Consider the following 20,457-nt stretch of genomic DNA (forward strand, 5'->3'; position numbering starts at 1 on the left):
GATGGGAGTACCAGGCCAACTGACCAGCCTCTTGAGAAATCTGTATGCAGGTCAGGAAGCAACAGTTAGGACACGGGACAACAGACTGGTTCCAAATCAGGAAAGGAGTATGTCAAGGCTGTATATTGTCACCATGCTTATTTAACTTATATGCAGAGTACATCATGAGAAACACTGGGCTGGATGAAGCACAAGCTGGAATCAAGATCACCAGGAGAAATATCAATAACCTTAGATATGCAGATAATACCAGCTTTATGGCAGAAAGAAAAGAAGAACTAAAGAGCCTTTTGATGAAAGTGAAAGAGGAGAGTGAAAAAGTTGGCTTAAAGTTCAACATTCAGAAAACTAAGATCATAGCATCTGGTACCATCACTTCATGGCAAATAGATGGGGAGACAATGGAAACAGTGAGTTTCCAAATAAACAGACTGAGTTTATTTTTTAGGGCTCCAAAATCACTGCTCCAAAAATGGTGACTGCAGCCATGAAATTAAAAGATGCTTGCTCCTTGGAAAAAAAAGTTATGACCAGCTTAGACAGCATATTAAAAGCAGAGATATGACTTTGCCAACAAAGGTCCGTCTAGTGAAAGCTATGTTTTTTCCAGTAGTCATATATGGATGTGAGAGTTGGACTATAAAGAAAATTGAGTGCCGAAGAATTGATGCTGTTGAACTGTGCTGTTGGAGAAGACTCTTGAGAGTCCCTTGGACTGCAAGGAGATCCAAACAGTCCATCCTAAAGGAAACCAGCCCTGAATATTCATTGGAAGGACTGATGCTGAAGCTGAAGCTCCAATACTTTGGCCACCTGATGCAAAGAGCTGACTCATTTGAAAAGACCCTGATGCTTGGAAAGATTGAGGGCAGGAGGAGAGGAGAGTGACAGAGGATGAGATGGTTGGATGGCATCACTGACTCAATGGATATGGGTTTCGGTGGACTCCATGAGTTGGTGATGGCCAGGGAGTCCTGGTGTGTTGCAGTCCATGAGGTCACAAAGAGTAGGACATGACTGAGCGACTGAACTGAACTGAATTTATACACAGATGAAACATACAGCAGAATTATGAAAGATTAATGTATTTTATATTCTTTAACTTGTCAAGTGTTTTCAATTTAAAATTTGAAAGATGTTATAAAATGAAGCTCATAAGAAATTTTTTCCTCAAAGTTGATTAACTAGAATAACAACTCAATATAAATAGTCTACACTTTATCTGAAATCCATAAAACATTACACTGTAATCACATTTATTTCAAAGTAGATACATAAGAAATTTTGTGATTTTATAGAAACATCTCCAAACATTGATTTCCAGAATCACATGATGAGAAATCTTGCTGAGGTGATTTTCCTTTTTTCATTAGCAGATCGTTATTTGGATCTCTGACATTTGGAATTATCAACAACTGTACTGAACTCTGCATCACATATTTACAGTGTTCCAGGAAGTCGCTGAAAATACAAAGCGAGAGAAACCAAACAGCATGTTATATCCAACAGGATTATTTAAATAATGAATAAAGCACATAAATTTCAAACCAAAAGAAGTCTCATTAGCCACAGCAACACACAGGGCTGATCTGCTTTAGTTTTCTGTGATGCATTTTGTGCTAATGGACTAAAATAGACCTCAACTTAATTACAAGGTTTTCAGTGGATGACAGCATTCTTGTGCCATTGGACAAATTAAATTGGCCTATTTAAAACACTTACAGTATTCATTAGATACCCGAGGATTACTCAGTCTTGACAACTTTGGATAGTCTAACGATAAAGTTTTTTTTTTTTTCCCTGACATTCTGAAATAGAGTGACAGTAATATGAATGTAAAGAATACACTGAACATACATGTTTTCTTTGTGATTATTTCTTGAAGGATAGTGATTATTTTCTTCTGCATTATTTTTTCTTAGTTAATATATATATCGTTTGGGGTAAAGAGTACCCCAACGTATCATAAGGGCAGGTTGCTGCTGCTAAGTCTGCTGCTAAGTCACTTCAGTCATGTCCGACTCTGAGCGACCCCAAAGACGGCAGCCCAACAGGCTCCTCCGTCCCTTGGATTCTCCAGGCAAGAACACTGGAGTGGGTGGCCATTTCCTTCTCCAATGCATGAAAGTTTAAAGTGAAAGGGAAGTCACTCAGTCATGTCCAACTCTCAGTGACCCCACAGACTGCAGCCCACCAGGCTCCTCCATCCATGGGAGTTTCCAGGCAAGAGTTCTAGAGTGCGTTGCCAGTGACTTCTCCACATATCATATGGGCAGGCCTTCATTTTTATTTTATTGACTATGCCAAAGCCTTTGACTGTGTGGATCACAATAAACGGTGGAAAATTCTGAAAGAGATGGGAATATCAGACCACCTGATCTGCCTCTTGAGAAATTTGTATGCAGGTCAGCAAGCAACAGTTAGAACTGGACATGGAACAACAGACTGGTTTCAAATAGGAAAAGGAGTACGTCAAGGCTGTATATCGTCACCCTGTTTATTTAACTTATATGCAGAGTACATCATGAAAAATGCTGGGCTGGAAGAAACACAAGCTGGAATCAAGATTTCCCAGAGAAATATCAATAACCTCAGATATGCAGATGACACTACCCTTATGGCGGAAATTGAAGAGGAACTTAAAAGCCTCTCAATGAAGGTGAAAGTGGAGAGTGAAAAAGTTGGCTTAAAGCTCAACATTCAGAAAATGAAGCTCATGGCATCCGGTCCCATCACTTCATGGGAAATAGATGGGGAAACAGTGTCAGACTTTATTTTTCTGGGCTCCAAAATCACTGCAGATTGTGACTGCAGCCATGAAATTAAAAGACGCTTACTCCTTGGAAGGAAAGTTATGACCAACCTAGATAGCATATTCAAAAACAGAGACATTACTTTGCCAACAAAGGTCCATCTAGTCAAGGCTATGGTTTTTCCTGTGTTCATGTATGGATGTGAGAGTTGGACTGTGAAGAAGGCTGAGTGGTGAAGAACTGATGCTTTTGAACTGTGGTGTTGAAGAAGACTCTTGAGAGTGCCTTGGACTGCAAGGAGATCCAACCAGTCCATTCTGAAGGAGATCAGCCCTGGGATTTCTTTGGCAGGAATGATGCTAAAGCTGAAACTCCAGTACTTTGGCCACCTCATGCGAAGAGTTGACTCATTGGAAAAGACCCTGATGCTGGGAGGGATTGGGGGCAGGAGGAGAAGGGGACAACAGAGGATGAGATGGCTGGATGGCATCACTGACTCGATGGACGTGAGTCTGAGTGAATTCCAGGAGTTGGTGATGGACAGGGAGGCCTGGTGTGCTGCGATTTATGGGGTAACAGAGTCGGACATGACTGACTGAACTGAACTGATTCTATAATTTATCACCTTAGTAGATTCTGACATGTTCTATTATTTTCTTTTATTTTTGGTGTTTAGCTATATCATATCATGTACAAATAATGAAAAAATATGTTCTCTTATTTTTGATGGATATGTTTCTTACTTTTTGTCATACTGCTTTGCCAACCCTCCCCAAAAATAAAAGCAAAAAATGCAAATGAATACATATGTTCTCCTTTTCTTTATTTCCTACATTTTATTGTGAAAAACATCTTTGGAGATTTTGAAGATTAAGTCCAACTGAAATTGGGAATTAATGTTTTACATTTAAAGGAAAAATTTTAAATTATTGTACACTAATCCTGCTTCCCTAAGAAATTGATTTGTAATTTAACTTGTGCATTGGTAATTTAATTATCTGTTTGTAGCCTACTCTTAATAAAAGTGCTCTTATTTTATCTCTTGATACTGAGAATAATTCAAGTTTGTTGGACAATCATGCAAATATTACAGGAAGGTAGTTAGGAGAAAGCAATACTATTTATAAGCATGTGAAAAACAAATTGGCATGATAATGTATAAATTTAACTCTTTTCTATCAGATATCCATATACACAGGACTTTCAAAAAATGGGATTTTTATATTTAAGTTGTTTTGTATATTACTGTTTTAATATAACTATATATTGTGGACACATAGCCATACAAACAAAACATAAACTTACATCACCATTTAATTACCAAGTAGCTTTCATTTGTGTGGATGTGCTATGTGCTCAGTCACTCAGCTGTGTCTGAATCTTTGTGACCCCATGGACTGCAGCCTGTCCATGCAATTTTCCAAGCAAGAATACTGAAGTGGATTGCCATTTTCTACTCTAAGGGATTTTCCCAACCCAGGGATCAAACTCACATCTCCTATGTCTTGTACATTGGCAGGTGGATTCTTTACCACTGAACCACCTGGGAAACCCCTATGTATGGATAGATCATGTTCATTTTTTAAGCTCAAAATTCAAATATTCATATCATCTCATTTTGAACTTTGGCTCCTATAAAATATATTTATATTTCTCTTTCTTTTGTTCTTTCTCTGTCTCTCTCTGACTCTGTCTCTGTCTGTCTATCTGTGTCTATACACAAACACACACACACACACACACACAAACACACACACACACATAATGATACAGAAACCACCCAGGTTCAGAAAGAACACAAACAAGAGTTGCAGGTTAGTTGGTTACTTCACAATGGCCTGAGTGGTGATGTGGAGGCAGAATCTGAGACTTACTATCCACATAACTGAAGTGGAAAACACTCACACATTCACATGAGCTATAAGAAAGGGTAATAGTTGAATATAAACAGGAACAATTGAATGCATTTAGTAACAATAAAAATGTTTAACCTGTTATCTGGAAGATTCATTTCAACCTATGTTCACCTAAAAGACATAAGGCTATTTTTAACTATTATGACTGCAATTACTCTACTTTCTGTTGTTTGGTCACTAAGTCATGTCTGTCTCCTTGTGACCAAGCTTCCCTGTCCTTCACTATTTCCCAGAGTTTGCTCAAACTCAAGGCCATTAAGTTAGTGATGCCATCCAACCATCTCATCCTTGGTTGCTTCCTCCTCCTGCCACCCTCAATCTTTCCCAGCATCAGTGTCTTTCCCAATGACTGTACTTGCTGTACAATGAGAAATATTGGCTTAATTATATAATTTAAATTTAGACTAGTTTTGGTTGACAGAGAAGGCAGTGGCAACCCACTCCAATACTCTTGCCTGGAAAGTCCCATGGACGGAGGAGCCTGGTGGGCTGTAGTCCATGGGGTCGTGAAGAGTCGGACACGACTGAGCGACTTCCCTTTCACTTTTCACTTTCATGCATTGGAGAAGGAAATGGCAACCCACTCCAGTGTTCTTACCTGGAGAATCCCAGGGACAGTGGAGTCTGGTGGTCTGCTGTCTACGGGGTCGCACAGAGTCAGTCACGACTGAAGTGACTTAGCAGCAGCAGCAGTTTTGGTTGAATCTATCAGAAAAAGGAAAAATTCAGTAAGTTATAAAAAATAATATACTTATTACATTTGGTTGCAATGTGAAATTACTAGTATATAACTAAAGCATACAAAACACCCATGACTGAGAGTAGGAGATAGAATAGAAAGACCTTTTCCATCAGGTATTTCTTAAAGCAAGTCTTAGATCATAGGACTAAATATAAAGACTGAGCATGGAAAATTCAGTAACAAGAACATTAAGAAACAAATTTGTGAAAAAGGAACAGGACTTTACTGTTGAAAACATAATTCTCTGATATCATAGGACTAAATATAAAGGCTGAGCATGGAAAATTCAGTAACAGAACATTAAGAAACAAAATTTGTGAAAAAGGATCAGGACTTTACTGTTGAAAAATTAATTATCTGATATCATTATTAAAGAGGAAGGAAGAGAACTATAAGAACTTGACACTGTTTATGATAATATAAACCAAAGAAAATGTAAAAATTACATAAAGAAAGAGAAGTTAAGCCATTTGTTTATAAATTTTACATATATTTTAGAGTATCTCCTGCTCTCTTATGGATCCTGCTACTGATTAAGAGTTAATCAGTGAGCAAAACAGACAACTGACCAAATGGCTTCCACATGAAACTTGCACTCTGGTGAAAGAGATAACCAATAAGCACACACCTAATACACATGTCTTGTGATGATACCTGGTAGGGAGAACTGTGGGTGGAGGATGTAGCAATTTTATACAGGACAGGAAGAGACATCTGCTAAGGCAATATTAGGTTCAAAATCTGAAGGAAGTGGCGGTCATACTGATGGTGTTCAAAGGAAGTGCTGAGATCCTGGGATGAGTGGGCACTTGAAGTGTTTGGGACACAGTTAAGATCCCAGTGTGTTTAAGGAGAAATAGTTGGGGAATAGTAGAGAGGAGAGGTAGAGAGATGGGTCAGAGGGGTTGTGGTCAGTATAGACCACTGGTGTTGCCTCTTAGGCATTCCTTCATCCATCAGAGATTCCCAAATTTGGTTACATATTGGAATCTTCTGAGGAGTTTGCGAAACCATGGTTGCCTCAGATGGGTCTTGGGTGACCTGGCAACTGGAAATTTAAAAGTAAATTCCTCAATTGATTATAATTTGCAGTCAAGAAAGGACCACTGGTTTAAAAATAGGGGAGATGGGGAATCCAATAAAGGGAAGTGAGGTGGAATTAAAGAAAATCAAGGGAGAGTGATGTTTTGGAAGTCAGGAGAAGAATGTGGTTTGATAAGGGAGAAGAGTTAGGTTTGTTAAGTGCTGCCCTTCTTGATTCCAGCAAGATGAAAATGATTCAGCTACTGGAACAATCAAAGTAGGGATCAATAAAATTCTCATAAGATGTTTATTTGACTTGTAGGATTCCTATGTTGGGTGCATATATATTTATAATTGTTATATCTTCTTATTGGATTGACCCCTTGATCATTATGTAGTGTCCTTCATTGCCTCTACAGTCTTTGTTTTAAAGTCTATTTTATCTTATATGACTATTTCTACTTCTACTTTCTTTTGATTTCCTTTTGCATGGAATATTTTTTCTGGACCCTCACTTTCAATCTGTATATGTTCCTAGGTCTTAGGTGAGTCTCTTGTAGACAGCATATATAGGGGTCTTGTTTTTGTGTTCATTCAGGCAATCTGTATCTTTTGGTTGGAGCATTTAGTCCATTTACATTTAAGATAACTATTGATATGTATGATTCTATTGCCATTTATTTTATTGTTTGGGTTTTGGATTTGTAGGCCTTTTCTTTCTCTTGTGTCTCCTGTCTAGAGAAGTCCCTTTGATATTTGTTGTAAAGTTGATATGGTGCTGCTGAATTCTGTCAATTTTTGCTTGTCTGTAAAGTTTTTGATTTTTCCTTTGAATCTGAGTGATATAGAGTAATCCTGGTAGCAGTTTTTTTTTTTTTTTTTTTTTTTTTGTCCCCTTTCATCACTTTAAGCATATCCTGCTACTCTCTTCTGGCCTGCAGAGTTTCTGTTGAAAGGTCAGCTCTTAGCCTTTTGGGGACCCCCTTGAATGTCATTTGTTTCTTTTCCCTTGCTGCTCTTAATATTTGCTCTTTATGTTAAGCTTTTGTTAGTTTGACTAATATGCATTTTTATGTGTTTCTCTTTGGGTTTATCCTGTATGGGACTCTGTGCTTCCAGGACTTGGATGACAATTTCCTTTCCCATGTTAGGGAAATTTTCTACTATAATCTTCTCAAATAATTTCTCATACATTTCTTTTTGTCTTCTTTTTCTGGGAATTGCATAATTTGAATGTTAGTACATTTAATGTCCCAGAGATCTCTGAAACTGTCCTCCTTTCTTGTTGTTCTTTTTTCTTTATTCTGCTCTGCTTTGGTTATTTCCACCATTCTATCTTCCAGCTTACTTATCCATTCTTCTACTTCAGTTATTCTGCTACTTATTTCCTCTAATGTATTTTTAATATCAGTTATTGTATTGTTCATTGCTGATTGACTATTCTTTAAGTCTTCTAGCTCTTTGTTAAACATTTCTCGTATCTTCTCAATCCGTGCCTCCAGTCTGTTTACCTGTGCCTCAATTTTATTTCCAAGATTTTGAATCATCTTTACTACATTACTCTGAATTATTTTTCTAGTATACTACTTATTTTCTCTTCATTTGTTTTGTCTTATGTGTTTTTACCATGTTCCTTCATCTTCTGCATGTTTCTCTGTCTTTTAATTTTGTTTAATTTACTGTGTTTAGGATCTTCTACCTGCAGGCTGAAAGGTTGTTGTTCCTCTTAACCGTGAAGACTGCTCACTATGGGTGGGGTTGGACCAGTGCCTTGTGAATGGCACTGAGGGGACTCATTGAGGGGACTTATGTCTGTGTTCTGGTGTATGGAGCTGAATCTTATCTCTCTGAAAAGTAATGCCATGTCCAATGGTGTGTCTATGACTTGGTATGGCTTTGGGCAGTCTTTCAGCTAATAGGTAGGTTTGTGTTTCTGTTTTACTAAAGGTTTGGTATGAGGCATCTGGCACTGGAGCTTGCTGGCCTTTTGGTGGGGTTGATCTTAAGTTTTTAGATAGAGGCCTTTGGGAGAGCTCTCACTTATTAATGTCCCATAGGGTTAGGAGTTCTCTGATGGCCCAAAGCCCTAGATATAGACCTCCCACCTTGGGGGTTCAGGTCCAATCCTTTACTGTAGCATCAAGACTTCACCAGCCACATAACACAGAAGACAAAAACCCCAAGACTAATGGTGAGACTATACTAAATGCCAAGGACACCCAAAGAGATTCACACAATTACAAAGAGAAAAGAAGGAGAGAAAAAAAAAAATGAAAACAGGAGTCAAAAAAATAGAGAAATTAAGCCAATAATCAAACCACTAAGTGAAAATGAATACTAAAAATTATACTTGCAAAAAATACAAAATAAAAAACATGAAAAAAATGCACTATAACTAAGCAGTATTGTAACAATAGGTAAAAATGAATTTATTTAAAAATAAGGTGTTTTGGAAAGGAAAAAAGTAGGTTAAAAAACATAAAAATTAAGGGAGTGACAAAGAAAGAACACCATTAGAACAATATGAAAAAGGAAAAAAATGGGGTGGAAAATTATCTAGAGAATGGTAATGAGAAGAATGTCCATGTGACTCCTCCATTTTCCTGGTCTAATCAATTTTCCTACTCATAAAGTCTTCCAATATTTCTATGAAGGTCTCTGGACCTGCTGTGGGCAGCATGGGGTCAGCTCAGACTCAGGTCTTTCCTTGCTTTAGCTTGTACTTTCTTTCAAAGTCTACAGTTTCCCCTAAAGCCCACAGTGTTTGGCTAATTGTGGGCATTTAATCCACTGTACCTATGCTCCAGGGGTGACTTCTCCTTCACTCTTTTGCTCCCTCAGCCCCTGGTGTTCTGCTTCAATTTTGGGCCCACCTCTGCTTGCAGGTTGCTCTTCAGTGTCTGTTCTCCATCCAAACATGAGCACCGGAACGTAGAGGCTGATTAGAGCTCACTTGCTCAGTTGTGCTGGGGCGAGGAAGAAGGCAGACATAGTTTGGGTATATGTGGAATGCTCACTGTGGCCGGGACCTGTGGGAGGTTGCCACAGTCTCAGGTGGATTGTGAACTTCCCCATGGGAGCTGGTTGCCAAGCTGTGGGATCTTTGGCAGAGCCAAGCTGCTCAGGCTCCCAGGGAAATGTGAGCAGCGACCCACATCCACTCACAGATTGGCAGTAGCTGTGATCCCTGGGGTCCCTGCCTTCCACTTCTGGCACTTACACAGGTTTTCTACCTCGGGAGCTGCAGACTACAGCCAGCTCATCCCCCTTTGACATTCACTAAGGCAGGGTCCTTTGTTCTACTAGTGTGTGATGTTACAGTATTCCCACAGGAATGATCTTGTGCTTCTCTTGTTTTCCCAGGCTTCTCCCTGGACTCCCTCAGCTGTGTCACATTAGCTCTTTCAGGATGTCTTTACTGTGATCAACCCCAGTTCTCTCCCTGACGTCCAATTCCTGAACCCTTAGCCTGAGTACCCAGCCCCACTCACTGTGGGTGGGCATGAGAGTGTGAGCCACTTCTTGGCTGGGAAGTGCTGTTTGATAAAAATCTCTGCTGTGAATTTTCTGCCTTGCCTTTAAAGTACCTGTTGCTGCACTTGTCAATGTGCTCCCCTCTGAGGTGTGGGAAGCTTCCCCCAGCCCTGCCTCTGAGGGGGTTTCCCAGTGTGTGAAACATTTCCTTCTTTGTGACTCCCTCCCCTGGGTGCATCCCTTGGGAGATTCATCCTCATTGCCAAATCCCTTGTCTCCCTTTTTATCTTTATCTTTTGCCGTACCTCATTCTGAGGAGACTGGCTTGCCCTTTTGGAAGTCTGGGGTCCTCTGCTAGTTTTCAGAAGGTGTTCTATTGGAGTTGTTCCACATGCAGATGAGTTTTTGATGGGTTTGCAGGGGTAGGGTATGATTTCTCCATCTTATTCCTCTGCAATCTTGAAGGTCTCTCTTCAGATTTTCTTAATCTAAGTGAAATAAAAGCAGAGTCCCAGTTGGAAGTAAGGGTGTGAAAGTGTTACAGTTTTGACAGCTTGGAGACTGGGGGAATATTGATTTGAGCTTTTGGTCAGCAAGTTAATGTGATACTGGCCAACTAGAATGCATGCCTCTCTCCAGACACTGACCTGCTTGTTTTCTTTTAGTTTAAAAATGTATCCATATATAAAGTTCTTCCTAATCACATTCTTTTAAACTGCATAACACTCCCCTGAATGGATGTACCCAAATCTATTCCACAGTATCAAAGATAACTGTTTTCAGGACTTTTCTGTCAAAACTAGTGCCATATCTCATAGTTTTGAACATATGTCATTTTGCATTTTTACCAGTATTTATTTAGGAGTTTGCTGGCTAAAGGATAAATGCATATATCCTCTTGCTCATTTGTTTTTCCTTAATATTTGCACTACCTCAGAGCATTAAATGCAGTCCTAGAAAATATCATAAAAATAAAGACAGGTACTTCCATAAATTTATGGAACTTCATATAGACACTCAAAACTCCCCAGCAAGCCAATTAATTTTCTCTTTTTTTTTCTCTTGAAACCTATTATACCACTCCTTACAAGTCTTCTCCCTTAGCAAGGAATGAAAGCCATTCTGTAGATAGGAACCTTCTGCTCCTATATCTAAACCTAAATGGATCTGTTTTTAATGTAATCGGGGAGGGGTTCCTCTTCTACTATATCAGAAGCCATTCATTATCAAGTATCGCTCTAGGATTTAGTACACACTTTTCGTTGCATCAGCATTGAAGGCTGTTGAGGAGTTAACATATAAAAACTATCTCCCTGGACTTTCTTACCACTTTTCTGATAGTCTTTCTAGTGTCTTTGTTAGCTTCTTTTTCTTGACTAGATGTGTCAGAGTTCTCCAAAGCTCAGTTGATCACTCTTCTCTCTTCATTTTATAATCTTTTTTCTAAATTGAGTCATCTGTATCCCTGGCTTCACTTGCTACACAAATGCTGGCTTGTGATACTTTGAGCTGAACAGCCATATTTCTAGATCATATGGGTTTATCTTCACTCCACCTACAGTGGTTGCTGAAGACCACAGCTCAAATCCTGCACCCATTTTTCTATTTCTGTTTTTTTATGTTTTTGGGTTTTTAAAGGATTTTAGCTATATAAAAATAAATGATTAGAAGAATACACAGTGACCGTATGTGGTTCACAAAGCCTCAAATGTTTACTATTCAGCTTTTTATAGACAAAATATGACAACCTCTGTTTCAGATGACTCAAAGTCTCCTAGAAGTCAGCTAAGACTAAATCATAGTCTGTATCTTCTTTCTTCCTAAACCATGTTCCCTCAGTGAATGACATTATTCACGTATGTATGTAAATCTAAACTCCAGTGCTCCTGCCTACACAGCTTTACTTCTGGTGTCCAGTCTGTCATTCTTTTGTCAATTCTTAAGCATCCTGAAATCCATCTAGTAGTGTTTATGTATTTTTTTGTCATCCTCCTAGTCCATTATGTCATCATGTCACTGTAGCCTCTGTCCAACTTGCCCCCTCCTGCCCTTGACATGGGTTCTAGAATCACCATTCCTCAGGAAATCTTGGCCATTTAACCATGATTAACACCCTTCCATGGCCTTCAGTTTAGTGTGGGGTTTTGAAGAGACTCACATGGTTGTCCCGCATGCTGTGGTGACCTAGCACTTGTACACATTTCAGCTTCTCCTGAACCATCTGCCCCTCCTTCTCTCACTCCAGACATGCTAGCTTTTCTCCTACAGCTTCATTATTAGACCATCTCCCTCCCAGCACAGGGCATCTCTGTGGGTGAGTTCCTGTGCCTGAAACCTTTCCACAGCAACATCCCTCTTTGATTATTGAGCTTAATCCATTAGATTATACCTCATGCCCTCTCTAGGTCAGGTTCCATTTTAATATGCTATCCTTCAACGTCCCTCTGTGTGACACTGGGCAGAGGTGAATCCCCTCCACATGGTGACATTCTTAAAAGGAGATATACCCACTGCTTACTTTGTATACCCAGAACTTAGTACTGAGTCTGATAATTATCCCAGAGAGAATAAATATGCCATTGATGGGTGGACTGAATCTCTGATAAGCTTTATTACATTAAAGTCAGTGAAAGATGATATTTCATTCATAAAATGATTATATAAAATGGACTACTAATTTTTAAAAGAAAATTAGTTATTTGCCTCATTTTTAATTAAAATAAATCCAGGAGGATGAAATATTTCATGTGAGGTAAAATACTAGGAAGCATTGTATTTATGGATGGATTTCTAAGCATGATCCCAAAAGCTGACATAAAAAGGAAATAATAAAGGAATTTGAGTTCATTAACATTAAAATACACACTTTTGCCTGGAAAAGACTATAACTGATGTTAAAAATAAAAATTAGAAAATATACCATAAGACAGAATGTTGCTAGTCTTCAATCCTGTAAAACTTCATTGCCATCGTTTGTTACATGTGTTTCAGGTGAAATCCTAGTAAATATAGATTGCTGTGTTTTTCTGTGTAGCTTCATGCCTATTTAGCATTCATTTGAATATCAATTTAAATTAAATTTATCAATTAATCATGAAGAATAAATAAAGACTGAATCAATAGTGTCTTTATCATCAGTGAAGAGGAATTTAAGACTCTTTGCTCAGCTCCAACTGGAATGCATTATTACCTCTGAGAGAAAGCACACACTGCAGACAGAAATAGAAAAATTTAGTCTACTCGACGAGCAATATTCTGCTAAGACTTCTTACATGAATACAATGCTCAAGAAATGCACCTGATGGGGCCTGCATGCTCTATTTCCTATGAGGCTATTCTTTAACTACAAAAAAATTATCTCATCTCTTAGGCTTTGGATCATTACAGCATCTGTGTTCTGTATCTTAAATTCACTAAAAAATTTATTTTCTTCCCCTCTCTTGTGTGTAAGCGACTCTATTGATTGGTTGAAAAGTAAAAGCTCCAGTCTTTCTTTTCAGCACTTTTTATGCAATTTAAACATTGACAGTTTGATATGTTATAAGTATATAAGCAAAAATGTTGATTTGAACATGAAATAATTGTATTATGAAGGTGGTGAAAATCCTTACTCCTCTTCCAAAAATATGAGCAGATTTAGGATTAAGATAAGTTTTTGAGACTAGTCTATTATTATCCAATAATCACACTTTTAAAAGGAAATTATATGGACTGTATTTATTTATTTGTTTAATGATCAGTTTTTAAATTTTATTATAATTATACATTTTTTAACATTTTATTTTCACATAAATTTTAAAGTAAAAATGAACTTAATGGCAAATATCATAGGGACGCCTATGAGCATTAAAACAAATTTCATGGATTGCTATTGCAAAAATTTAAGATGCTATTGGGACTTTGCAGATCTGTATTTTAACCTTTTCCCAACTGTGATTATTTGTAAAAGCATAGATGTTTCTGAATTAAATCCATCAAGTGAACCTTAGGAAATATATTATAGAAGTCAATACCTATTATTTCATTAAGTGTGTGATGTAACTGACAATATGAAAACTGAGAAATTGAATAAAGTTTTTCAGAAGAGGTAAATGAATTATATACATTTTGCAACACACAAATTATGCACAAATTCATGAAGCATAGGAAAGAAGCTTATTCAATAGTTCAGAATAGGCTTCTCTCATCTATTCCTTCCTTCTATTTAAATTAAAACTGTAATTATTAAGAATTCCTTTCTCACCCAAAATTTTATATGACTTCATGTAATAATAAAACAGCAATACAAGCTACATTCTAGCTACCATAGAAATAACAATAAATAGGTGGAAATGGTTCCTATGATTGTCTGATTTAGGGCATGGTGTTAAAGTAGGCTTTCTGCTGTATAAATGACTGTACTGATTGGTTGAAAAATAAAAACTCCAGTCATTCTTTTAAGCATTTTTATGCAATTTAAACATTGACACTCTGGTATCTTGTAGTATATAAGCAAACATGTTGATTTGAACATGAAATAATTGTATTATTAGGATGATGAGAAAACTTATTCTTATCCATTAAATGTGAGCAGATATAAGATTAAGATAAATTCAAACTCAATTTAATGCAGAATTAAGCCCTTGGCAGAGGGCTTCAGGGCAGTGGTGTTTTGGTTGGACTAACACAGGTTATATTGGAATGCATGCATGCATTCTCAGTTGCTTCAGTCGTGTTCAACTCTTTGCAATCCCACTAACTGTGGCCCTCCAGGCACCCCTGGTCTATGGGATTCTCCAGGCAAGAATACTGGAGTGGATTGCCATTTCCTTCTTCAGGGGTCATATTGGAATTGACAGCTTTAATTTAGTACCATCTGTTGACAGTGATCTCTTTCCAGACAGACTTAAGTTAGCAAGCTGCCTTCTAAAACTAAATGGGTAGGTCAACATCTATGTTACCACTTTGATGGATAGAAATGGTCATTTCATATGAATCAACATGATGCAGACAACAGAGGGATTTCTTTCTTAATTTTGCTATCCTCGTAGATCCAGCCATTTGACAAACACACAAAATATTGAACTTTACCTTGAATTTCCTTATTTTTCCCAATTCCTAGTTTCATAAGTTGCTGATTATGCAATTTGAGGTAGAAAGTGTTTTGGTATATATATAAGCCAAATTGCTTCATTCTGTTCATGAGATAGTACTGCAACTAATAGTAGTGAATTTTTGTTAGACATAGGTTTGATCCCTGGGATTGGGAAGATCCCATGGAAGAGGGAATGGCAACCCACTCCAGTATTCTTTCCTGGAGAATCTCCAAGGACAGAGGATCCTGGTGGGCTACAGTCCATGGGGTCACAAAGAGTCAGACAAGACTGAGTGACTAAGCACAAAGCAGCACAGTATATACCTTACAAAATGCTTTGCATAAAATATTATCTCCTTTAGTGTTTGTAAAGCCCTTATGACCTCAGGATTATCATTACCTACATTTTACAGCTGGAACTAAAATCCAAATTTATTCAGCTTCTTTGTTCATGATCCTAACTGCTGAACTATAATGCTACTATCAGAAAACCCAATGGGATAGGTTTCTAATCTTAACCTCATTTCCTAGGTTAAAAAAGTAAAATCAAAAGAGGTTATGCCCTTACCCACGTCACATTTTCCACTCTGCTCCAATTCTATCCCCAGATGAGTCTGAAAGAGATTTAAATGTCAGAGCCATGTTCCTTCCTATAAATATATATTTAATTCAAAATATTTTTTCTATTTATTCTTTCAATCACATCAGATGATAATGTCTTAATCACATGCAATTTTGTTACTCTTATTTGTCAATTAGGGATTTTAATATTACAAGTAATCAAAAAGATAAAAATGCAAACAAATTTAAAAACAAATTAATTGAACTGAATCACTCACAAAAATGTAAAGTCCATAGGAAGGGTAGGCTTTCGGTTTGCTTTGATTTTGTACCAGCAGCTTTGCAAGGACTGAGTTTCTTTCCCTCTTCAAGTGTCCCAGACATTTTTTTCTCCTAAGAGTGGATTCTCACATCTGGAAGGAAGATATGTGATGACAATTTCAGGCTTCAAGTTCACAACTTCTGGTTGCTTTTTTCAGATGATCAAGGAATGGTATTTCATGACAGTTTCAACAGATCTCCTTCACTGTTCAGTTTAATTGGATCAGATTTCAATTTCTTATTCAATTCTTTTAGCCCTAAAAATTCTGTGTTTTGAATGGCTTACTTTTGATTATGTTAATTTAGATACTAAGAATATTACTTTGATTGGATTGAAACCAATGAGTGTTCAACCATGTAACTGGGTCAATGCCATTCTCCAACTTCATCCAACAAACAAGAGAATAAGATTACTATGTAACAGGAGAGGAGCAGCAAGATTGTTGTTCAGGGACAAAATACCAGCAAACCTATGGCCCAAGACACTCATGTCTTGGTGGTTCCTTAACTAAGGATATGCCCTCACATACCCGAGGGATCATTATATTTGTGTTCTTATGTTTTAACATTTTAATTATGAAATGTAATTTATACACTTAAAAGTGTATAAACATAAGTGTATGATGTCATTAATCATGACCAGAACCTTGGTATAATCTGTTGCTCAGTTAAATGAAAGCACCTTGAAACTGTGAAGCTATTCACATGCACCTTAATGATCACTACTCCTTCTAACTTCCCTAAAGTTTGCAATATATGTTAATGACATTCATTTCCAATTCCTAAGCACTGTTACTTACTATCATCTGTGGGACTTGATGACAACTAAATTGTACAATGAAGGTGCTAGCTCTAAAAATTTATAAAGTTTGTGTGTTGTTTGTATTCCATTTAATGAAAATACCACAATATCTTTATATATGCTACTGTTAATGGATATTTGCAGTAGAATATATAAAGATATTGTGATATTTTCATGAAAAAAATCCCTGATGACTACACAGTGGAAGGGACAAATCGATTCAAGGGATTAGATCTGATAGACAGATTGCCTGAAGTACTGTGGATGGAGGTCCGTGACATTGTACAGGAGGCAGTGATCAAGACCATCCCTATAAAAAAGAAATGCAGAAAGGCAAAATGGTTGTCTGAGGAAGACTTACACATAGCTGAAAAATAAGAAAAGCTACAGGCAAAGGAGAAAAGGAAAGATATATCCATTTCAATTCAGAGTTCCAAAGAACAGCAAAGAGAGATAAGAAAGCCTTCCTCAGTGATCAGTGCAAAGAAATAGAGGAAAATGATAGAATGGGAAAGACTAGAGAGCTCTTCAAGAAAATTAGAGATATCAAGGGGCAATTTCATGAAAAGATGGCCGCAATAAAGGGCAGAAATGCTATGGACTTAACAGAAGCAGAAGATACTAAGAAGAGGTGGCAAGAATACACAGAAGAACTGTACAAAAAGATCTTCATGACCCAGATGGCCATGTTGATGTGATCACTCACCTAGAGCCAGACATCCTGGAATGTGAAGTCAAGTAGGCCTTTGGAAGCAGCACCACAAACAAAGCTAGTGTAGGTGATGGAATTCCTGTTGAGCTCTTTCAAATCCTAAAAGGTGATGCTGTGAAAGTGCTGCACTCAATATGCCAAGCAAATTTGGAAAAGTCAGAAGTGGCCACAGGACTGGAAAAGGTCAGTTTTCATTCCAATCCCAAAGAAAGGCAATGCCAAAGAATGTTCAAACTACTGCACAGTTGCATTCATCTCACATTCTAGCAAAGTAATGCTCAAAATTCTGCAAGCCCGACTTCAACAATACATGAACCGTGAACTTCCAAATGTTCAAGCTGGATTTAGAAAAGGCAGAGAAATCAAAGATTAAATTTCCAACATCTGCTGGACCATCAAAAAAGCAAGAGAATTCCAGGAAAAAAAACATCTACTTTTGTTTAATTGACTACACCAAAGCCTTTTACTATGTGGATGAAAATAAACTAGAAAATTCTGAAAGAGATGGGAATACCAGACCACCTGACCTGCCTCCTGAGAAATCTGTATGCAGGTCAAGAAGCAACAGTTAGAAATGCACGTGGAACAAGAGAGAGGTTCCAAAATGGGAAAGGAGTACATCAAGGCTGTATATTGTCACCCTGCTTATTTAACTTATATGCAGAGTACATCATGAGAAATGCCAGGCTGGATGAAGCACAAGCTGGTATCAAGATTGCCAGAAGAAATATCAATAACCTCAGATATGCAGATGACACCACCCTCACACTTATGGCAGAAAGTGAAGAAGAACTAAAGGGCCTCTTGATGAAAAAGGAGAGTGAAAAAGTTGACTTAAAACTCAACATTCAGAAAATTAAGATCATGGCATCTGGTCCCATCACTTCATGGCAAATAGATGGGGAAACAATAGAAACAGTGAAAGACTTTATTGTTTGGGGCTCCAAAATCGCTGCAGATGGTGACTGCAGCCATGAAATTAAAAGACACTTACTCCTTGGAAGAAAAGCTATGACCAAACTAGACAGGAGGTTAAAAACCAGAGGCATGACTTTGCCAACAAAAGTCCATCTAGTCAAAGTCATGGTTTGCCAGTAGTCACGTATGGATGTAAGAGTTGGACTCTAAAGAAAGCTGAGCACCGAAGGATTGATCCTTTCAAATTGTGGTGTTGGAGAAGACTCCTGAGAGTCTCTTGGACTTCAAGGAGATCTATCCAGTCCATCCTAAAAGAAATTAGTCCATCCTAAAAGAAATTAGTCCTGAATATTCATTGGAGGGACTGATGCTGAAGCTGAAGCTCCAATATTTTGACTACCTGATATGAAGAAATGATTTTTTGAAAACACCCTGAACTAGGAAGATCGAAGGCAGGAGGAAAAGGGGACAAAAGAGGGTGAGAAGATTGGATGGCATCATTTACTCGATGGACATGAGTTGTATGCTCCATGGGTTGGTGATGGACAAGGAACCCTGGTGTGATGTGGTCCTTGGGGTCACAAAGAGTCAGATATGGCTGAGTGACTGAAATAAACTGAACTGTATGGATGTTTGTGTAAACTTTCATGAACATTCTCAAATATGTCCTTGGCATATTCAGTTCAGTTCAGTTCAGTCGCTCAGTCATGTCCAACTCGTTGTGAACCCAAGAATTGCAGCACGCCAGGCCTCCCTGTCCATCATCAACAAAAGGAGTTCACTCAGAATCACATCCATCGAGTCAGTGATGCCATCCAGACAACTCATCCTCTATCGTCCCCTTCTCCTCCTGCCCTCAATCCCTTCCAGCATCAGAGTCTTTTCCAATGAGTCAACTCTTCACATGAGGTGGGCAAAGTACTGGAGTTTCAGCTTTAGCATCATTCCTGCCAAAGAAATCCCAGGGCTGATCTCCTTCAGAATGGACTGGTTGGATCTCCTTGCAGTCCAAGGGACTCTCAACAGTCTTCTTCAACACCACAGTTCAAAAGCATCAGTTCTTCACCACTCAGCCTTCTTCACAGTCCAACTCTCACATCCATACATGAACACAGGAAAAACCATAGCCTTGACTAGACGGACCTTTGTTGACAAAGTAATGTCTCTGCTTTTCAATATGCTATCTAGGTTGGTCGTAACTTTTCTTCAAAGGAGTAAGCATCTTTTAATTTCATGGCTGCAGTCACCAGCGCAGTGATTTTGGAGCCCCAAAAAATAAAGTCTGACAATATTTCCACTGTTTCCCATCTATTTCCCATGAAGTGATGGGACTGGATGCCATGCTTTTCATTTTCTGAATGCTGAGCTTTCAGCCAACTTTTTCACTCTCCACTTCACCCTCATCAAGAGGCTCTTTAGTTCCTCTTCACTTTCTGCCATAAGGGTGGTGTCATCTGCATATCTGAGGTTATTGATATTTCTCCCGGCAATCTTGATTCCAGCTTGTACTTTTTCCAGCCCAGCATTTCTCATTATGTACTCTGCATATAAGTTAAATAAGCAGAGTGACAATATACAGCCTTGACGTACTCCTTTTGCTCTTTGGAACCAGTCTGTTGTTCCATGTCCAGTTCTAACGGTTGCTTCCTGACCTGCATATAGGTTTCTCAAAGGCAGGTCAGGTGGTCTGGTATTCCCATCTCTTTCAGAATTTTCCACAGTTTATCATGATCCACACAGTCAAAGCCTTTGGCATAGTCAATAAAGCAAAAAAAGATGTTTTTTCTGGAACTCTCTTGCTTTTTCATTGATCCAGTGGATGTTGGCAATTCGATATCTGCTTCCTCTCCCTTTTCTAAAACCAGCTTGAACATCTGGAAGTTCACAGTTCACATATTGCTGAAGCCTGGCTTGGAGAATTTTGAGCATTTCTTTATTAGCATGTGAGATGAGTGCAATTGTGCGATAGTTTGAACATTTTTGACATTGACTTTCTTTGGGATTGAAATAAAAACTGACCTTTTCCAGTCCTGTGGTCACTGCTGAGTTTTCCATATTTGCTGGCATATTGAGTGCAGCACTTTCACAGCATCATCTTTCAGGATTTGAAAGAGCTCAACAGGAATTCCATCACCTCCACTAGCTTTGTTCGTAGTGATGC

General features: G+C 38.2%; 1 long non-coding RNA gene across 1 annotated transcript; it reads right to left on the reverse strand.

Moving 5' to 3' along the window:
• Positions 1–1,092: 1,092 nt before the first annotated feature.
• LOC129658482 (uncharacterized) lies at positions 1,093–16,074 on the reverse strand. Its single transcript, XR_008717360.1, has 6 exons — positions 15,822–16,074; positions 15,551–15,596; positions 10,214–10,396; positions 9,231–9,463; positions 5,268–5,374; positions 1,093–1,461 (listed from the first exon to the last, which is right to left on the reverse strand). It is a non-coding gene; the product is annotated as an uncharacterized LOC129658482 (long non-coding RNA).
• Positions 16,075–20,457: the final 4,383 nt, after the last annotated feature.

Source organism: Bubalus kerabau, chromosome 8 (assembly GCF_029407905.1).
Source record: "Bubalus kerabau isolate K-KA32 ecotype Philippines breed swamp buffalo chromosome 8, PCC_UOA_SB_1v2, whole genome shotgun sequence".
NCBI classification, from domain to species: domain Eukaryota; kingdom Metazoa; phylum Chordata; class Mammalia; order Artiodactyla; family Bovidae; genus Bubalus; species Bubalus kerabau.